The sequence below is a fragment of the Trifolium pratense genome, linkage group LG3 (assembly GCF_020283565.1).
Source record: "Trifolium pratense cultivar HEN17-A07 linkage group LG3, ARS_RC_1.1, whole genome shotgun sequence".
Taxonomy (NCBI): domain Eukaryota; kingdom Viridiplantae; phylum Streptophyta; class Magnoliopsida; order Fabales; family Fabaceae; genus Trifolium; species Trifolium pratense.
The window spans coordinates 24,411,258-24,432,989 of record NC_060061.1 but is presented as its reverse complement, the minus strand read 5'-3'; the positions used below and the strand labels follow the sequence as shown (position 1 = coordinate 24,432,989).

At 35.8% G+C, this 21,732-nt stretch overlaps 1 pseudogene; it reads right to left on the bottom strand.

Annotated features, from left to right (window-relative positions):
• The window catches only part of LOC123914821, a 42,939-nt pseudogene that overhangs the window by 2,834 nt on the left and 18,373 nt on the right, over positions 1-21,732 (bottom strand).

Sequence of the window (21,732 nt, the reverse complement as noted above, 5' to 3'; positions counted from 1 at the left end):
TCGCGATGTTTGATACTATGCAATTTGTAGAAGCAGAAGTATATACAATATGCATAGGATTAGCCGCTTCAATGGCATCTCTTATTTTGTTCGGGGGAGAAATTACCAAACGTCTTCCCACATGGAGGGAGGGTGCAAGTCTTTTTTTAAATGCAAAACCAATAAATGCAACTAATTGACAAGTCCCCAGATGAAGAAGATCTAGATGAAATCATATAGTTTTTTCAACAGGTTTAATTTGGACTGAGCGTACATGTACACAGGTGTTTGTGAGCACCCGTATATCTATGTTTAACTCGCTGTGCGTGAAGGTGCTTGTATGAACACGAGAGTATATGCATAAATATAGTTTCTCAAATATTACCTGTTGTTGCGTAAAAAAAATATTACCTGTTGTCTAGGAGTTGCAACACGCAGCGATTCATGTACCAAAGGGAAACTTACATCCACAAAATCATTAAGCATCCCTCTAATCTGAAATATGTTACAGAGCTTAAGTTTTATTCTCACATCAACCCACCATCTATGTGACTTTTCAGAATGTGCTTCACCAGAGTCTGCAAGTACCTCACCATTAGTGTCTCCATGGAAGAAATTCAATCACAAAGAAAAACATTGTTACAAGTACCAGAATCCTTTGGAGGAGAAAGCAAGGAAATGGCTTCCTTTTCTTTCCCTTCCTCAACTAGCAGGGATGCCAAACTTATGCGCGCCTCAACATCATCTTGCAGTGTTTCTAGGGATGAAACAAAATCTTCATTAGAAACTGAAGAATATGAAAATTAAAAAACAAAAAAGTGAAAAGAAAAAAGCAAAGACTGTCCGAGCAGAATAATAATCAGAAATCAAAGAGTATTGCATCACCAGCACATGATATACTCCCTCCGTGACACTTTATAAGCAAAAATCTACTTTCTAGGTTCATTGTATGTTTAATGAATCTGGTCTAATATTTAGACCACATTCATTAAATATACAATGAACCTAGAAAGTGGATTTTTGCTTATAAAGTGTCACGGAGGGAGTACTCTACAAGAATCTATTGTAAATTGCAAGCCTCAGTCAAATGATTGTACAACACCAATGCACCCTCTTTTGGTTCTCTTTTTTCTATTGCATCACCAGCACATGATATACTCTACAGTCTACAAGAATCTATTGTAAATTGCAAGCCTCAGTCAAATGAGTGTACAACACCAATGCACCCTCTTTTGGTTCTCTTTTTTCTATTTTCTTTTTATCCTATCACAAAGCATATAGAAATAAAAAGAGGTTTCAAACCTTCAAATAATTAACCTTAAAGAGAGAATACACGTGTCACTTGAGATGCAATGAAGATTCGCAAATCGCAATGAAGATTCTAGAAGATGCAGCAAAAGTATTTAGAACGATAGCGGCCACGGCCAGACTTGAATCTACGAATACACGTGTCACTCAAGACTCAAAAGCCAAGCAGAGGAGAATGTTTAAGAATGTTAGCTGCAAGACTTGAATCTTCCGAATACTTGAGAAAATTCCCCCAGGAAAAAGGTTGTAACCAAACTCAGATTTTGTTGGGAACTGTTTGAGATCCCACACCGACTAGAGATAAGGTCAAAGTAGTCCTTATAAAGCTTGAGCAATCCTCACCTCTTAAGCTAGCTTTTGAGTTAGGCTAAAAAAATTTAAAATAGTATCCAAGCATATTCCTACATCTATTATTGAGGGAAAAAAAATTTCATTTCATGTATTGAAAAACAAGAGGGGAATGGTTCTCATGAAGTATAATTTCCCTAAATTCCATTTTTAATAAAAATAATAAAAATAAACCTTACCTTTGTAAAAATAGATAATTGCTTGTTTCCTTTCTCCCAAAGATTGATAACATTTAGCAATTTTCAAATACAAAAGACCCTGCAAGAAAGAAATTAAATTTCAAGATTGGATTAACCTGGCAGTACAATATTGTACAATAATGATGATGAAAGATACATTAACCCAATTACCTAATATAACTAATATTATTTTGTCTTTAAATTTTTATTTATAACTAATTACAAGTCGAGTTTACCTAGACTAAAAGAGTTTGACACCCATGGAGTGAGGGTACCTCCCACTTACAATCACTATTCTAGCCATACCACTATTCAATGTAGCACTCTCAACACCTAGGACTAGATATCTGAAGCATGTCCCCGGCCGTGGTGCGACAATTGGCGGCTCAACCAATCACATTATTTGATACTATCTTAGAATTTGGGTTAAGCCTGACTCAACCCTACAAAACCAACTGTGTACGGTGAGGGTTCTCTTCCACTGATAACCAATATCTTGGCCACACAACAATTAAATGTGAGACTCTAAACGGGTATATGAAATCACAATGAGCAAATAAAAAAATAAAACGTAAAAGAATTTCAAACAGTGAAGTATTTCATTTTATTCAAATAACCAAATAACCAAATATGATTCCTCTAACGAACCCTTCATCCCTCCAAAAGACTGGATCAATAATGATATCAGGCAGCCATAAAAATAGATTATGGGAAAAACACAAAAGGAAAGGACAGATTGTAAATTCATGATATTCGTGACATCGGAAGTAGAAATGAGTAGAGAAGAAATGAATTAATTGAAATTGATCTCTATCGCTGTGTTCCATAACATTGATCTTCATTATCAAGATTATGATATGACTAAATGATCCTTATATTCCCCAACAATTAACGTATAAAATATTCATAAAAAACTCCATGGACAGAAACTTTCAGCTTGTTAAAAATATAGAAAAGTCTTCTGAACAAAAGTCTGAAATTGACGTACGACAAAACAAAACAAAATAAAAACCATCAATCTTGCTCAGAATTTGCAGCTGGCACTCAAAAAGTCAAAATCCCATGTCTTTCATCGACAGTTCCCATAAGTCTGCAACCTGCTGATCCTAGCAGATCTTTCCTGACAGTCTCTCAGCTTCTTCCCAGCTACATATTATTGAATATTGATAGTGTCCTTAATTGGGATGTGATTCTCTATAGTTTTTGTGGTGAAAGTTATTCTGTTGGAACAAAATTGATTTAAAAATGTTTGCCCCTAAATCTATAAAGGTTTTGATGATAACAAAGTATTAATAAACAATTGGAAGGACTAAAAATTTACTTTAAGTGCGCAGATATAAGCATCATTTAAGTCCTGAGTGGAGTTCAGAGGATGTGAACTCAGAAGTTCACAAGCGCTCAGAAGATGTTGGACTTCAGAGGCTACAACGTTCAGAGGATGAAGACTTCAGAACTTCTTATCTGTCTACAAGCTTCATCAAACTCTGAAGATCTCTTTGTAAGCTGTGAAGATTCTCTTTTCCAGTCAACTCTTCTACCAATGAAGAAAAGGACCTTTCAAGCCTGATCAGTTCAGCTACCTCTGTTTTGTCTGTCCTAACCTGAGAACGTGGGTCTTCAGTTTTGTTAGCTGAATAAGGAAAGTCTTCTCTGCAGTAGTCAAAGTAACTGAAACTCTTTCTTAGTTTTGGATACAACCAAACTGCATCAAGACAGACTGCTTGAAGACAAAAGGTTATCAACTCCAACGGCTCCTTTTGCAACGACTCTTTTCTAGTGGTATATATACTAGAAGGATCAGCTGCAACTTATAGACAATTATCAAGAATTGAACGTGCGCTGAACAAACTCTGAACTCTGTGATATACAAGCTCTGAACCTTTCTCAAGTGTTTTTGCACTTTAGCCAAATACTCTGTAATATTTGTATTTGCTCTCTTTAGGTTCATCTAAGAGCACTTGTATATTTTTATATACTTTACTATTTACTTGAGGAAACTTAAGCTTGTGTGCTTAAGTGTGTAACTTAAGCTTGTGTGCTTAAGTGTGAAGTCTCTTGCTTGTGTGCTTGAGCATTGTTGAGAAGTCTCTTGCTTGTGTGCTTGAGCAGGTGTAATCTTGTGTGATTATAGTGAAATCCCTTGGAAGTGCAAGGGGACTGGACTACTCTCGTTTTGTGAGAGGAACCAGTATAAATTGCTTGTGTGATCTCTCTCTATCTTGTTATTTATTGTGTTATTTTTCCGCTGCTAACGTAGTTGAGTTAAGAACTTGAAAAAGTTTTAACTTAGCTAAAACACAATTCAACCCCCCCCTTCTTGTGTTTTCACACCTTCAATTGGCATCAGAGCACCTGGTCTGTTACTTTCACTTAACAGTGAGACAGTAAAGATCTTGTGAGAACACTATGTCTGGAGGAGATGATAGTAGTACTAGAACTACTGGTGAAGGTGAGGCCAGTGGTGCTGGTGGTGGTCCTAGAAATGCTTTTGGTTTTGACTACTTAAGTAATGAATCACATGAACATAGTGGCAACAGAAAAGCCCCTATATTCAATGGTGATGCTTCATTATTTGAATGGTGGAAAGAGAGACTGTATAGCAATATTACTGCTATTGATCATGAGTTGTGGGATTTGGTTGAGTTGGGAGTAACTTTTGAAAACTTAAATGAACATGGAAGGTTGTCCATTGAGCATAGAAAGTTACTCACACCAGCTAACCTAAAAATCTACACTAAGCATCATAGAGTAAAGGACATTGTTGTTGGCGCTATTAGACATGAGGATTATGTCAGAATAGAAAACAAGTCTACTGCTAAATCTATCTTTGATTCCATGTGTGCTACCTATGATGGTAATGAAAAGGTTCAAGAGGCTAAAGCTAGTCTTTTGATAAGACAATATGAACTTTTCACTATGCAACAAGATGAAAACATTGAGACTATGTTTACAAGGTTTCAAATCCTTGTATCTGGTCTTAAAGCTCTTAAGAGAAGTTATTCAACCTATGACCATGTTCAGAAGATTCTGAGAAGTCTTCCTATTGCTTGGAGACCTAAGGTCACTGCAATAGAGGAAGCTCAAAATCTCAAGACTCTGAGTCTTGAAGCTCTGATAAGCAATCTCAGAAGCCATGAGATGGTTCTGGATGCTGACTCAGAAACTAAGAAGAAGTCTAAGTCAGTGGCTTTACAGTCAACTAAGACTACTTCTAAGGCTCTTAAGACTCAGCTTCTTGATATTGAAGAAGAATCTTCTGCTGATGGTCAAGAGGATGAGATGAATGAGGATGAGTTTGCTTTATTCACCAAGTTTCAGCAATGGAACAGATTTAACAAAAGAAACTTCAGAGGAAACAGCTCCAGAAATTTTGTCAGCAAAAAGGATGATCAGAAGAACTGCTTCAACTGTAAGAAGCCAGGACACTTTATTGCTGATTGTCCAGAAATGTCTGCTAAAGACAAAAGCAAACGATACAGCTCAAAGAAGCAACAATTCAAAAGCAAATTGAGAAAGAGTCTGATGGCTACTTTTGAAGAGCTATCATCTGAGGAAGAAGTTGAGGAAGAAGAAGAAGCAAATCTAGCCCTGATGGCTTCAACTGACTCAGATGTAGACTCAGACGATGAATCAGAATCAGATTCAGAAGTAACTGATGAGGTATTTTCTGACTGTTCTAAATCTCAACTTATAACTGCACTTAACAAGGTCATTGAGAAACATCTCAGAGTGTTAAGTAAACAAAAAGTTTTACAAGAAAACCTTAACACTCTGACTGAACAAGCAGAACATTTTCAAGGTCTATATCAAGAAACTCTGAATAGAGTAAATGATCTTGAAAAGGGTTGTGCTGTGTGTCACAAACCTACTGATGAGCAAGAAATGGCTCTTCAACAGTTTGTGCATCTCAACCTTGGTAAGAGCAAAGCTGCTAATCTTGTTTATAATGTCATGAGACATAGAGGAGAGGGAGTTGGCTATGAATATGGTAGAACATATTCAAAGCTAAAGACCTATCCCAAAAAGGTTGGAAAATCTTGGGTTTACTATGTTGTACCTCAGAGTGAAGAAGGAAAGAAATTTGGTACTCTGGAAGATGAGGACAATAATCTGAGAGATTTGGGAAATAACAACTCAGAAGAACCAAGTTCCTCAGGATCTGGGAAGAAAAGCTCAGAAGATAAAAGCTATTCAGAACTTGACAGTATTAGTTCAGATGTTCTGAAAGTTTCAAAATCTGAGGCTTCAACTTCTGGAACCAGAGGAATTCTAGTTCATGAGAAAAGTCAACCTAAAAGCTCAGTAGTTTTTAAAAGAAAGTCAAACCTCAAACCTCAGAGGCAACATAGGACTAAGGTTATTTATGATTCTAGAGTCAGTAAATATAACCAGTCAAATCAATGGACTGGTGATAAATACAAACTCTGGAAGCACAAACAATCCAAGTCCTGGAATAATAACAGAACTCAAACTAAGAACCATTTTCAAAAGAGTTATTATTCCAAACCAAAATCTTTCTCTCACACTCAACAACACAGTAAACATTTGTGGACTAACAAGCGTGGACCCAGAAGATGGGTACCAAAAGCTGAAATTATGTATCATTCAGATTTACCAACTAGGAAAGGATATGTCCTACCTAGAGTATGGAAACAAGTCCTATGCAAAGGAAGAAGGGCTTATGTCCTTGACCAATGGCTGACAAGTTCTCAAGTTAACAATCAGAACTTGATAAATGAAGAGGAAGAATATTGGGATGACTTTATCATTAACTGTGATAAAGAGTTCCACCGTAGTGATTAAAGTTGTTTCTCATACAGCCTATCACTCAAAGAAGTATCATGAATCATTCATGGTATCTGGATAGTGGGTGTTCAAGGCACATGACTGGTGACAAGCAACTGTTTTCCAAGCTAACCATGAAAGAAGGAGGTTCTGTTGGCTTTGGAGGTAATCAGAAAGGAAAGATAATAGGTACAGGTACAGTAGGTAATTCCTCCCTATCTATTAATGATGTTTGGTTAGTTGATGGACTTAAACATAATCTATTGAGCATAAGTCAATTTTGCGACAATGGTTATGTAGTCATTTTTAATAAGGAATCATGTACTGTAACTAAACAATCTGATAATTCCGTTATCTTCAAAGGTCTGAGAAAGAACAATGTTTATAAAATTAATCTTTCTGACTTGAATGAACAAAAAGTGATGTGTCTTTTGACCTTGAGTGAAGAAAAATGGATCTGGCATAAGAGGTTGGGCCATGCTAACTGGAGGTTAATCTCCAAGCTTAGCAAGCTTGACCTTGTCAGAGGTTTACCTAAAATCAAATATCACTCAAACACACTTTGTGGTTCATGTCAAAAAGGAAAGATTACAAAATCATCTTTTAAACCTAAGAACATTGTCTCTACCTCAAGACCATTGGAACTTCTTCACATTGATCTCTTTGGGCCAGTTCAAACTGCCTCTATCAATGGAAAGAAGTATGGATTAGTAATTGTTGATGATTACAGTAGATGGACTTGGGTAAAATTCCTAAGAACAAAAGATGAAGCTTATGATGAGTTTAGCATCTTCTGCAAACAAATTCAAAATGAAAAAGGCTACACTATTTTAAAAGTTAGAAGTGATCATGGTGGAGAATTTGAAAATGAACCTTTTGAAAACTTTTGTGAAAAATATGGCATTCTGCATGAATTCTCTTCTCCTAGAACTCCTCAACAAAATGGGGTTGTAGAAAGGAAGAATAGAACTCTGCAAGAAATGGCCAGAACCATGATGCATGAAACAAATGTAGCAAAGTTTTTATGGGCAGAAGCTGTAAACACAGCATGTTATGTTCAAAATAGAATCTATATCAGATCTAAGTTGAACAAGACTGCTTATGAATTGTTCAAAGGAAGAAAACCTGATATTTCTTATTTTCATCAGTTTGGATGTACATGTTATATCTTAAACAACAAAGTCCATCTAAAGAAATTTGATGCTAGAGGTTATAAGGGTATCTTTATAGGATACTCTGAACGCTCAAAAGCATACAGACTGTATATTTCTGAAACACATACTGTGGAAGAAACTATGCATGTCAAATTTGATGACAAAGAGCCTGACCAAGTGTCAGAGCTTGTGGAAGGTTTGTCTAGATTTCAGGTATCAGAGGATCAATATTCAGATATTCCAAACTACTCAGAACATCCATTCTCTGAAGTACCTCTGAACACAATAGTTCCTACAGACTCTGAACAACCAAGAACTGAAGCATCTGCTGAACCTGATGTTGATGAGTCTGAAGATGATGAGCCCCCAAGAAATACATTCAAATACAAGTCATCACATCCAGAGGAACTGATCTTAGGCAACAAGGATAGTCCAAGAAAGACAAGATCTCAGCTAAGAAATGAGGAATCATTAGTGGGTCTTATCTCAATGATGGAACCTTCAAAGATTGATGAAGATCTGAAGGATGATGCTTGGATTGTAGCAATGCAAGAAGAGCTGAATCAATTCCAAAGGAATGATGTGTGGACTCTAGTGCCTAAGCCTTCACACAAAAACATTATTGGAACAAAATGGGTATTCAGAAACAAGCTGAATGAACAAGGTGAAGTGGTAAGAAACAAGGCTAGATTGGTTGCACAAGGTTATAGTCAACAAGAGGGGATTGACTATACTGAAACCTTTGCACCGGTTGCTAGACTTGAAGCAATCAGGTTACTTCTATCTTATGCTGTTAATCATGGAATAACCTTGTATCAGATGGATGTTAAAAGTGCCTTCTTAAATGGTTTTATTTCTGAAGAAGTGTATGTTAAGCAACCTCCTGGTTTTGAAGATATCTCAAACCCAGAACATGTTTTCAAACTGAAGAAATCACTGTATGGTCTGAAACAAGCTCCCAGAGCTTGGTATGATAGACTCAGTAATTTCCTTCTTGAAAAGGGTTTTGAGAAAGGAAAGGTTGATTGCACACTCTTTAGAAAAACAACCAAAGAAGACATTTTAATTATTCAAATTTATGTTGATGATATTATTTTTGGTTCAACTAATGCTGCTTTGTGCAAGAATTTTTCTAAGATAATGCAGGATGAATTTGAAATGAGCATGATGGGAGAGTTGAAGTTCTTTCTTGGAATTCAAATCAATCAGAAGAAGGAAGGAACTTATGTTCATCAATCAAAATACACTAAAGAACTTCTGAAGAAATTCAATCTAGATGACTGCAAGATAATGAATACTCCTATGCATCCAACTACCAACATGGGCAAGTCAGATGATGAAGGAAAGGTAGATCAAAAGGTCTACAGAGGTATGATTGGTTCCTTACTCTATCTGACAGCCTCTAGACCAGATATTTTATTCAGTGTTTGCTTATGTGCAAGATTCCAGTCAGATCCCAGAGAATCTCATCTTACTGCTGTAAAGAGAATCTTTAGGTATCTGAAAGGAACAACTAATCTTGGACTTCTCTATAAGAAATCCAATGATTATGTGCTAAATGGATTCTGTGATGCTGACTATGCTGGAGATAAAATTGAAAGAAAATCCACAAGTGGCAATTGTCATTTTGTTGGTGAAAACCTTATCTCCTGGGCTAGTAAGAGACAAACTACTATAGCTTTGTCTACAGCAGAAGCAGAATACATTTCAGCAGCTAAGTGTTGCACACAACTACTCTGGCTAAAATATCAGTTAGAAGATTATCAGGTAAGCAGTAACAATATTCCTTTATATTGTGATAATACTGCAGCCATTCATTTATCTAAAAATCCTATCCTACACTCTAGAGCCAAACATATTGAAATTAAACACCATTTTATCAGAGATTATGTTCAGAGAGGCATTATAGATATTAAGTTTGTTGATACTGAAAATCAATGGGCTGATATATTTACTAAAGCTTTATCTGTTGAAAGATTTGATTTTATAAAGAAACATCTGAACATGTTTTCAATCTCTGAATGAAAAATATTTGGTTGGCAATTAAAGTGTAAGAGGTTATGTATATCAGAACTTATGATTCAGAACATCTGAAACACAAGCTCTGAAGTACTTAACTCTGATAGAGAATTTTAAATAACTCAGAGGCTCTGAACTATTTAAGTGGGAAACGTTTAGTATTCACTGCTGAACAGTTGTCCATTAAAATAACAGTTACCGAGTAAATTTCTGCACGTGGTCTACGTGTGTCAGGTAGTGGGTGGTTAATGATGATTTTTGGTATTCAACTTTCTGTCAATTAGCGTAACTTCCCAAATTTGCTATTTTCGTGTTAACTGTGTGCATTTAAATAAAACTTATACAATACACTTGCACACTATTCACTTTCACAACCTACACTTTCATATTCTCTCTAAACCACCAACAAATTTTCTTTCTCTCTCGTTAGTCTTTCCAAACCTTACCCTAATCTCCAACAATGGCTGGTACTTCATCTTCTTCATCAAAAAGGATTCCTCCGTTTATTTTCAAGAACCTTCAGATTGTTGGGAACGAGATGGAATTCCCAGAGTCTGAACTCACATTTCTGTCAGAAAAGATAGTTGATTTCGACGGTTTGAAAGCTAATGGTTTCGACGTTAAGCCGTACTTTATCACTCAAGGTTGGGATAAGTACTTCGACATGCTTAACGGTCCTATCTACCCAGATTTGTTGAAGAAATTCTGGATGAAAGCAAAGGTGTTTGATAAGCATGAAGCTAAGAAGGAAGAGCTTGCTGCAATAGAAAGAGATCCTAGTCTGAAAGGTAAAACTAGGAAGGAAATGGGTTTGCTGGATTATACAGGTGTACAGATTAGGTCAAATATCTGTGGGATGAACATGGCACTCTCGCCTATCCATTTCAATGCTCTTCTTGGTCTACCTAACTCTGGGATAGAGTTAGATGTGTTTGAAAAGGATACAAGATTCAGAGATGATCTTCTGCATCTCATATGCACAGACTTCTCCTTAAAAGGGAAAGTAAAGGGTTTGACTGATGAATGTCGAGTTCTTTTCAAGATCATCATAGCAGCTATCAGTCCAAGGGTTGGTGGGACTGATACAATCTCCTGGACGCATCGTCATCTGCTGTATTTCCTTCTGACAGGAAAGAAGGTAAATCTGGGAGATTACTTCTTTGAAAGGATTTGTGAAGCCATTTTTGCAAGTAAATCTCAGAGGAAAACTACTATAGTTTATCCTAGGTTGTTGTCAGACCTTCTGCATCAAGGTCATGTTGTTCAGAACCTAAAGAAATTTCACCCAGAGCTTGTGGAGAAGAAGTTCACTCCTGAAATTCTTCATGCTAGTTTCCTTACTAAGATGCGCCTTATTGCATCTAAGCCTGTTGCACCTCCACAAGAGCTATCTGTTAGACCTGAAGATCGTATGTATGTAGAAGGCTACCCAGTTATATCTGAAGCTGATGCTGAGCATGTGATTCAGGACTACTTAGAAGTGCTCAGAAAAGAAGGTTTGGTTGTTGATAGAAGTATGGTTCCTCCAGCTCCTGTAAACATGTATAAGCCTAAGAGGAAACCAAAGAGGAAAGCTGATTCTCAGGATGAGCAAGTTAAGCCAGATCTTCTTGCTCAGAAGAAGGTTAAGGTTGAGCAATCTATGGCTGAGCAAAGAACTAAGAGGAAGCATGAAGAAACTTCAAACAAGGCTGCTGAAGGAGCTTCTAAAAAGCCTATTGTTATTGAGGAAGACAGTTCATCTGAAGAATCTGAGTCTGAAGATGAGACTGAGTCTGATGAAGAGACTATTGCTGAAAGCCTTCGTAGAAGACCTGCTCCTATTTCTAAAGATAAAGGTAAGTCTTCTAAGTATGTTTTTAATGAAAATGAGATTGGAATAGGTTACACCAAACCTCTCAGAACTATTTTACCAACCTCTGATATTCCAACCTCTGATAACCCCCTATCTGAACTTGAAAAACATCTGAGCCCTGACCCTCTAAACAATCATCCTCCTTCGCATGAAACTCAACACAAATCTACATCACCTCAACCTCAACCTGACATTCCACCATCTGAACCTCAACCAGATATTCCTGTCACTAAACCAACCTCTCCCACAAAACAATCCTCTCCACCTCCTGAACCAACCCCTGAACAAATTGCTCCTGAACCAAACCCTGAATCTAAATCCCCTGAACCATCTCCTGAACATATTCACCCTGAATCAACTTCTGACATTTCATCATCTGAACCAACCCCTGAACCACATCCTAACCCAAGTGCTGAACATGCTTCTCCTGAGCGTATTCACACTTGTGCTCCCAAGCCCTCAGATCCTGAAACACCTACTCTCTCTACCATTCCCAATCCTTCACCCTCATCATCCAACACCTTTAGTAATCTATCCACTCAATTTCATGAAGACTTGCTTAGATTATCTACAATAAAGGACAGGTTCTTAGTTTGTCCTTCTGATGTGGACCTCGAAGTATCACGCATTAAGGCAAGGATTTGCAATGCTTTGGATGTTGCTGCTGCAAAGGTTAAGGCTGTTATTGGTAAGCGGGATCTGGATGGTATAAGCTTCATGAGGAACAGTTTGGCTAGGGCTGAGTTGAAAAGGTTAACGCCGTTCAATCATGAAGAGCATGAGCGTGCTAAGCTTGCTGCTATAGCTGGTGCTGTGAGGCGTCTGTCTGCATTCAAGGATTGCTGGGTTGATTCTACTCTTTTGCAAAGTCTTGAGGATCAACGGATTGAGTATGAACGACTTGCTGAAGCTGCTGCCAGGCTTGCTGAAGAAACTTCTGAGTTAAACCAAGAGGATGCTACAGATGATGTGCTTGCTTCTCAGGATCAAGAGGATGTGCTGATGATAGACTATCCAGAGGAAGGTGAACCCTCTGATAAAGGCAAGGCACCTGTGGTTGAAGAACCAGAACCTGTGATTGAAGATCAAGCTCCTGTTATGGCGGATCAGTTGCAAATATTTCAAGAAGCCCTGAGGGAACAGCAAGAAGGTTTAGAGCGTCAAAGAGCTGCTCAAGAGACATTGGAAACCAAGGTGGATGGTTTAGTTTCCAATGTGGGATCATTGAATGATAAATTCGACCAACTCTTAGCCTTTCTTAAGAAACCCTAGGATTCTCTGCACATGTTTTATGCTTTCTTTTTATTCTCTGTTTTATCCTCTGAACAATTTTTCTTATTATGTGGTTTATTATATGTTTTGTTTGTTTTGCTTGTGATTCTTTTCTTTGTTAAATTAGAACATAAGAACACAAGATGCTTTCTAAAATCAAAATTTTTTATTAATGATCTGATAATGTTGAGTACATTGGTAAAAAGAAAAAGAAAAAGACAACCTAATCCTAATCAGATGGATAAAACTCAGAAGAAATCTCTGATTTCTCCTCAGCATCCTCTGATGATATTTCAATGGGATCTGGGTTTTGCTCTTGTTCTTCTTCTTCTTGTTCCTCTTCTGGAACATAGCCAGCCAAGAACTCAACATAGTCAGCATCATCTTCATTCTCTTCAGCTTCTGAGTCTGATGAGATGATTATTATCTCAGCATCTTGTGGTTTCTTGTTGTCTTTTTTATCCTTCTCTTCGTCTTCGCGTTTCTCTTCGTTCTTCTTTCTCTTAAACTCTGCGATGCGTAAACTAAATCTTTTCATTATTCCTACTTTCTCTTGCTTCACTTGTTTACTCGTGTTTTTACGTGAAGAAGGCATGTTAACTCGTTCACTTTTTATACACCTTTGAGCGCGTTGGTTTTCGTTTTTGAAATTAATTCACCATTGTAACAACCACTCTTTTTTCTTTGACTGTCTTGGTTATATAACTTTGTTTTACTTTTTGATAATGACAAAAGGGGGAGTAGTTACGCATTAATTGATATGTTCCAAAACTGAAACCACGCCTTTTATCTCGCTTTTATCTGTTATGTTAAAAGTTGTTACGTTTAAATTGTTTTACGTATTTCAAGGTGGAGACTAAGTTAGTTGAAACTAAAATAAATTTCATAAGTAAGGATAAGTTAAGAGTGCAATTTTAACTTAGCCTTATGAGACTTAGGGGGAGAGCTTGCAAACCTCTCACTCTGAAGAAAGATATGAAACTTATTTTATTTCAAAATTATCTTAATCTTATACTAAATTAAAATATCATGGATAAAACATAAAGTTCAGACTTTATGAAGTATCAATCTTAGGGGGAGCTTGCAAACCTCATAAACCTAAGAGAAACATGATAAGTTAATTTAACAACAATTGTCAATTAATACTTATGTTTGTCATCATCAAAAAGGGGGAGATTGTTGGAACAAAATTGATTTAAAAATGTTTGCCCCTAAATCTATAAAGGTTTTGATGATAACAAAGTATTAATAAACAATTGGAAGGACTAAAAATTTACTTTAAGTGCGCAGATATAAGCATCATTTAAGTCCTGAGTGGAGTTCAGAGGATGTGAACTCAGAAGTTCACAAGCGCTCAGAAGATGTTGGACTTCAGAGGCTACAACGTTCAGAGGATGAAGACTTCAGAACTTCTTATCTGTCTACAAGCTTCATCAAACTCTGAAGATCTCTTTGTAAGCTGTGAAGATTCTCTTTTCCAGTCAACTCTTCTACCAATGAAGAAAAGGACCTTTCAAGCCTGATCAGTTCAGCTACCTCTGTTTTGTCTGTCCTAACCTGAGAACGTGGGTCTTCAGTTTTGTTAGCTGAATAAGGAAAGTCTTCTCTGCAGTAGTCAAAGTAACTGAAACTCTTTCTTAGTTTTGGATACAACCAAACTGCATCAAGACAGACTGCTTGAAGACAAAAGGTTATCAACTCCAACGGCTCCTTTTGCAACGACTCTTTTCTAGTGGTATATATACTAGAAGGATCAGCTGCAACTTATAGACAATTATCAAGAATTGAACGTGCGCTGAACAAACTCTGAACTCTGTGATATACAAGCTCTGAACCTTTCTCAAGTGTTTTTGCACTTTAGCCAAATACTCTGTAATATTTGTATTTGCTCTCTTTAGGTTCATCTAAGAGCACTTGTATATTTTTATATACTTTACTATTTACTTGAGGAAACTTAAGCTTGTGTGCTTAAGTGTGTAACTTAAGCTTGTGTGCTTAAGTGTGAAGTCTCTTGCTTGTGTGCTTGAGCATTGTTGAGAAGTCTCTTGCTTGTGTGCTTGAGCAGGTGTAATCTTGTGTGATTATAGTGAAATCCCTTGGAAGTGCAAGGGGACTGGACTACTCTCGTTTTGTGAGAGGAACCAGTATAAATTGCTTGTGTGATCTCTCTCTATCTTGTTATTTATTGTGTTATTTTTCCGCTGCTAACGTAGTTGAGTTAAGAACTTGAAAAAGTTTTAACTTAGCTAAAACACAATTCAACCCCCCCTTCTTGTGTTTTCACACCTTCATATTCTCTATAGTTTAAGACAACAGTAGGTTTACACAATAAAGCTAGAGAGGAATAGTGGATTAAAGTATCGACAACATTTGCGAAGACCCTATATGTACAGCTGAATATTAGAGAGTAAGACAGAAAATTATTAAGGCAACTACTAAATCAAATTACCCAAATAAAATCAAAACAGAAAATTGCAATAGATAGGAATGAGCTACCATACATTTTCTTTTTTACTATTTCCTTCAAACATCTTAAAATAATTCAATGCAGAATTATAATGTCCATGACCCATTAATGAGTCTGCGACCTCGGTGATCAACTCAACATGCTTGCTTGCATTCTCTGATTTCAAATCATTAAAGAAAACCTGTTAATCATGTAAAAATATAAGTAATGCATACAACCAAAAGAAAGACTCATATAATTCTGTTTACATTTACAAATTTACAATCAACTCCCTTGATTTTGGGATAATACCATAATAAAATTAGATCTAAATCTATCCTATTTACAACAAAATATTAATACCATATCATAATTTCAAATATCTCAACACTCCCCCTCAAGTTGGTGCATATATGTCACATGCATCCAGCTTGTTACATAAATAAGATATATCCTTCGACCTATAAGGAATAGGTCTGGCTTGATCGATGCATATGACTTTAGTTTTAGAACCATCAGCAACAGTGATGTAATGTGGAGTTTTGGGTTGCGACAATTGCGATAAAAGAGACCGATTACTAGCTATGTATCAGAAGCACCGGAATCCAAAATCCAGGATTCAGATGATCAGTGTGAGAGACAAACTGCAAAGCTACCTGTGTATGCTACACCCAGTGAAATTGTCTCAACTGTAACAGAACTGGTAATGGGAGACTTTGCCATTAAAATTAAATAAATTGAATGAGGCAAAAAACGAACCACCAAGCTGTGCAAACCGGACCAGAGAGTAAAACACAGCAAAGAGACCAGAGGACAAACAAATATGTACTCAAAGGAAGATTGGCAGCAGCTATGTACAGAACAAAAACAAGCACAGCTGTGCACGAAATGAGATATTGGAGACCACGTGACTTGAATGAAAATGGGTCAGACATTTGACCCCCTGAACGGACTAATGAACCTCAGGAAACCAGACCGGGACAAGCAGCACGTCGAACAGCGGCGCGTGTAGCCCACGCTCCGATCCGACGGAACAGCAGATCTGTTTTCACGTGTGACAGGACATGGACCGCGGCGAGTTTCCAACTACGGGTAGATCGGTAGCCTCTAAACCTAAATCTGGTGGCCAAACTTTTGATCTTGGTTGGATGACTTGATGGCTGGGGTTCAGATTTGGTGCACCCTTTTCTTTAATCAGGCCCAGAAGATGTGAGATCTGATACCAACTTGAAATTAGAGCAAAGACTGATTTTGGTTGCTTGAGAGATTAACCCTCAACGTGTTTATCTATACTGATTAGTATTTAGTAGGTACAATACAATACTCTCCCTTGATTTTGGGAAAAGACCATAATCAAATCATGTCTAAATTTATCCTATTTACACCAATTCAAATATATCATAGCATAAATTCAAATATCTCAACAGAAAATAAGAGTTTTTAATTACAAAGCTAAAAGGATGAGATAACAGAATACAAGAAGTCTAATTAAAAAAATTGAAACAAGAAAAAAAAAATCTCCACGACATAGAAACATCGGAACAAATTATGCAAATCTCTTTCAAACTTCAAAAGTGATATACAAGATGTAGATAATTTTGAGGATAATAACAAGCTTTGTTACCTGTAAAATCATACAAGTTACATGCAAAGCTTACCCATTAAAAAAAGGGAAAAAATATCCACAACATGGAAAAATAAGAAAAAGTTACAAGCAAATGTATTTCAAAAATTCAGACTTCAGAAGGAGAGAAAATCAAAGTTGATCGAGAAAGTCCCAACTCAATACCAATGCTAAGATACCCTTGAATACCAGTAAACCGAACAGTATATTCTATTTCTGATGTTTAAACAAGTAATATTAAGCATGCCAATGATCAAGCAAATCAAAGTTAATTCAATTAGAAATACGCATGAAACGCACCTGAGCCATTTCCATATTTCCAAGATGAACATGACAGATTCCAGCTTTGACTTTCAAATTTAAGGGCAATTCTTCTCCGACCACTTGAGATTGTTCTATGTACCGAAGAGCTCTGTCATGCGCCTTAATTTCCATCAATATGCCACCAAGTAGATCAACTACACTTGCATTTACCCTATCTGGTATACTCTTTAGATAGTCTTCGAGAATGCAAATTGAGCGTTCAACTTGACCACATTTATGGTACAACTAAAAGAAAGCTGTAAAAATTTATTCAAATTTCAATATCAAAGTCAACCACCAAATATCTATTTATATAAATTAAAATTGAAAATATGAGCCATTCCAATTGAACGGTATTCTAAAACATGATTCCAGCAGAAGAAAAACCAGTTTTGCCGATGATAAATACCGGCAAGACAAAATTCCAACACAATATAGTTCTGGCCTGATTTCACTCCAACAGTGGTTGGCCTGCCTGATTTAAACGAAAAAATAGTGATTTCAGGAATCATGGGGCCCTAAAATATTTGAGCCAGTCCAACATTTTCTCTGGTTTTCAAATTGTGATTGTGTTGGGATAAAGCTCTAATTTCATTATTGCATAGCCCAATGCTTCATTCATATAAAAATTAAAAAGAAAATGTTATAAACATCAGATTTTGCACGTAAATCAATTTTGAAAAATAAAATTTCCATTTTGCCCACTCAAACATCATCTTTTCTCAAATGGTCGTCCACTACAAAGATGCCAGCTAAACCCCTAATAATAGGTTATAATGATAGATACAGGAACAAGTTATGTGTATTATGAAATTAATCATCAACAAAACAAACAAAAAAGTTAGCAAAGCATAAAATAGAAAACTGAATGCATTTTCATACCAAACCCAGCTCAAAAGCAAACGACTAACCTTAGCTGCTGCTTTTAGTGCATCAACATTTTCTCGACAAAGTTGATCTACTTGTTCATATGCTGCAGCAGCTTTTTGATAATCTTGACTCTCAGCAAGAAGCCTTGCTCGATAAATTCTAAATCTACTATTTTCGGGGTCTGCTTTTATTGCTTTTGAAATATAATCATTGGCTTGACCAATATCACCTTGTTCTCTGCATTTGAAAATGGTTCCCTACTTAGTAACTACTCCCTCCGTCTTATTTTAGGTGCCCCATTTGAGTTTGCCCACTTCTTAAGAAAATGATTAGTTGTGTTGACTTTAATGATAAAATGAGTTTTATTTACTAAAATACTCTTATTTAGATTAGTTAGATGAGTTGAAATATAATAAATAATAATAAATAAAAGTATATTAGTGGAATCAATTAATAAATGTTGCATTCAACTTGGTTTTGTTAAAAGTACACAAACTACAACAACATCAAAAGCTTTTTCTCATTTTAGGCTAACAAGAGAATCGCATAGAAAATGAAAGCTATTGCTACTCGTGAGTTTGATTCTGTTATATAGGCAGTTAATTACAGTTACAAGGCAGTTAGTGTATTTACAACAAATCCAATTTCACATAATTGCTTATTACCTTATTCTAATCCTAATTAGCAACTAATCTGGGATTCTACAGCTGATAACAACATCACATGTGACTAATTACAAAAGCCTTGCAACTCATTATGATTATTTCAAAAGGTACAGAATTATTGTCAGAGCCCAATAATATCAGAATGTGGGTTAACTGTTCGGTCACACATAAATGAAGCCTAAAATATGACTAGTGTATCTAGGAGATATAAGATAGTAAATGGTCGTATTAGTATTCTGAAGATATGTAGTAGAACAATTTTATTAAGTCGTTATTTTAATTATTATTAGAATTTGGGAGGCCTATACTCAACCACAAAAGCTAGCTTGAGAGTTGAAGTTTGCACTACCCTTATAAAGGCTATCTATGTCATATCTCTTAGCCAATGTGGGACTTCTAACACACACCCTCACGTCCAGGACTGAACAAGCTGGAACGTGGAATCAACAACAACGGGTGGCCCAAATATGGGAGGTCTCCACATCAAACAACAAATGGATCTAGGATAGGCTCCGATACGATATTAGAATTTGGGAGGCCTATACTCAACCACAAAAACTAGCTTTTGTGGTTGAGTATAGGCCTCTTAAATTCTAATAATTATGGAATAGGGAAGTTACATGTTAAAGCAGCTATTTAGGAGTTACGTAAATGTATGTGGGATAATTGTAGGGGGATTTGGACATTTTAGCATACGTTTTTTCTATTAGGTAAGACTGAGAACTATTTTCTCAGAGGAGAGCCTCAGCTCTACGGCTGACAGGGAATTTCATTTACTGGATTTGTGTGTTATGTACTCTATTGAATTCAATGGAGTTTCTGTTATAAACATTGCCGTTGGTCCGACCTGCCAGATATGAGATGGGTTGTCTGATGACACTGACAGTAGATACTAAGACACATAAGTAGTATAATATATTATACCACGGCACGGAGTTGACAACCTAGAACAAACAACAATTATGGTCGTTAAACGGAGGCCATGGCAACTCCATGGTAGAATGGGGTGTTTATATAGTGGATGTTTTGCCTTCTATCATCGACAACACTGACAACGAAATAATTTTCTATGAACCATGTCAAATGACAAGTGGTTTGAATCTAAATCCTTAAAAAACAGAAAATAAACATAGTGGAGAGGTATTTTCTGTTCAAAATGAAGTAATTATATTAGAGTAACTGAGTAAGTCAGTAAAAGGCTCAATTAAACAATAGCCAAAGAAGTCCTTATGATTGTAACTACCTAACTGCTGAGTCAGCAGTTAGTTACTGATAGAAACCAACTGATATAGAATAAGGAAATAGGGAAAATCCTTTTGATTACAGAATGATACTGCAAAACTTCCAAGATACCCTCTTTCCCAATCATCCCTTCTATTTATATGCAACACTTATACGACAGTTATTTTCTATAAAAACTACCTATTCTTATCTAACTACAGTTTCATGACAGTTATTTTCTATAGAAACTGCCAATTAATAATAATAACTAACAAGGCCCGTTATAATTGCTATCCTAATTAGTTAAAATATAGATCTATATAAGGAAGCAAGTAGCTTTGGTTGTAACTAACAATCATTTACTGAAACGAGAACTTTGACCCATGCGGTGCATGGGTCTAATTAGGTGTAATATGTAACAATAAAAAATAAAATACAAAAATTCTAATAGCATTTTCAATAAGAGTAGTATAGGGAATTTCATGGACTAATTATTCTATATTTGTTTATGTGTTTATTTTATATTTTATATATTTTTTAAATAATTTTTGAACCCCATCGTTTTGTTTACTTATAAAAAAAAATTGCTGATAACTAAAGGTTAAAAAATTGATGATAATTAAAGGTTAAAAAAAATTAAAGACATAATCAAGAACATAAACTTAAGTAGACATCCATAAATAAATAAAAATTGTGATTAATTCCGCCGTTCAAATTTATTGAAAACAGGGTTAACATATTAGGATTCATAAATTCTTTCATAATTGAAGCACATGTTTTAGCGGTTGAAAGGTTTTATTGTAAGTAAGAGATGCAGGTTCGATGACAAATCTGTATATTTTTAATATAAAGCTGCAATAAAAAGAAAGAGAAAATGAGGGGAAAAAATTTGGTTTAGGGTTAGCTTATGTTAGCAAGCTTATAATATAAGAGATTATCGGTTTTTAATTGTTTAAATTGTGCAATGAAAATTGATGGTGCTTAATTGTCGTATGAAATCTTTCCTATGAAAGTTGATGGAGCTTAACACTTTGTGGACATAATTTAAATCACAATTGGTCTGCTAGTGCATATTATATCAATTGATCATCGGTTAATATTAAATCTGCAATATTAAAAACAAAATAATGAATGTGATTAGTGACATGACTATGGTTGTGTTTGGTTGTATTGCAAAAAAAATTGATTTAGTAGAATTGAGTTTGATAATAACTTTCTAAATTACACGTGATAATAACTTTCCAAATCTCACATGATAATTATTCTCTAAATTTATGATCCGGTAGAAAAAAAATCATTGATCAGGAAAGACATAAAAATATTTCGTGATGAATAATATAGTCAACAATAATTTTGATATGATATACTTTTAAAATTGATGGTGCTTATCAATTATTGCACATAATTTTAATCACAATTGGTATACTTGCCATAATGGTTGGAAATATTGCCTTGCATTGAAGGGTTGTGAGTTCGAATCCTAGTCAAGACAAAATTGTATTATTTTTTAATAAAAATTGCAAGATAAAATGGAGGGAAAACAGGGAAAACAAATTAGGGTTTAGAGTTTGCTTGTGTATACAAGCTTATAATATAAAAGATATCAATTCCAGATTCCTCTCTCTAACTTCATCTTCTTCAATGGATCAAGCTCCATTTATATTTTCCAGATAAGTTATTGACAATTTTCCTCATTAGTATACA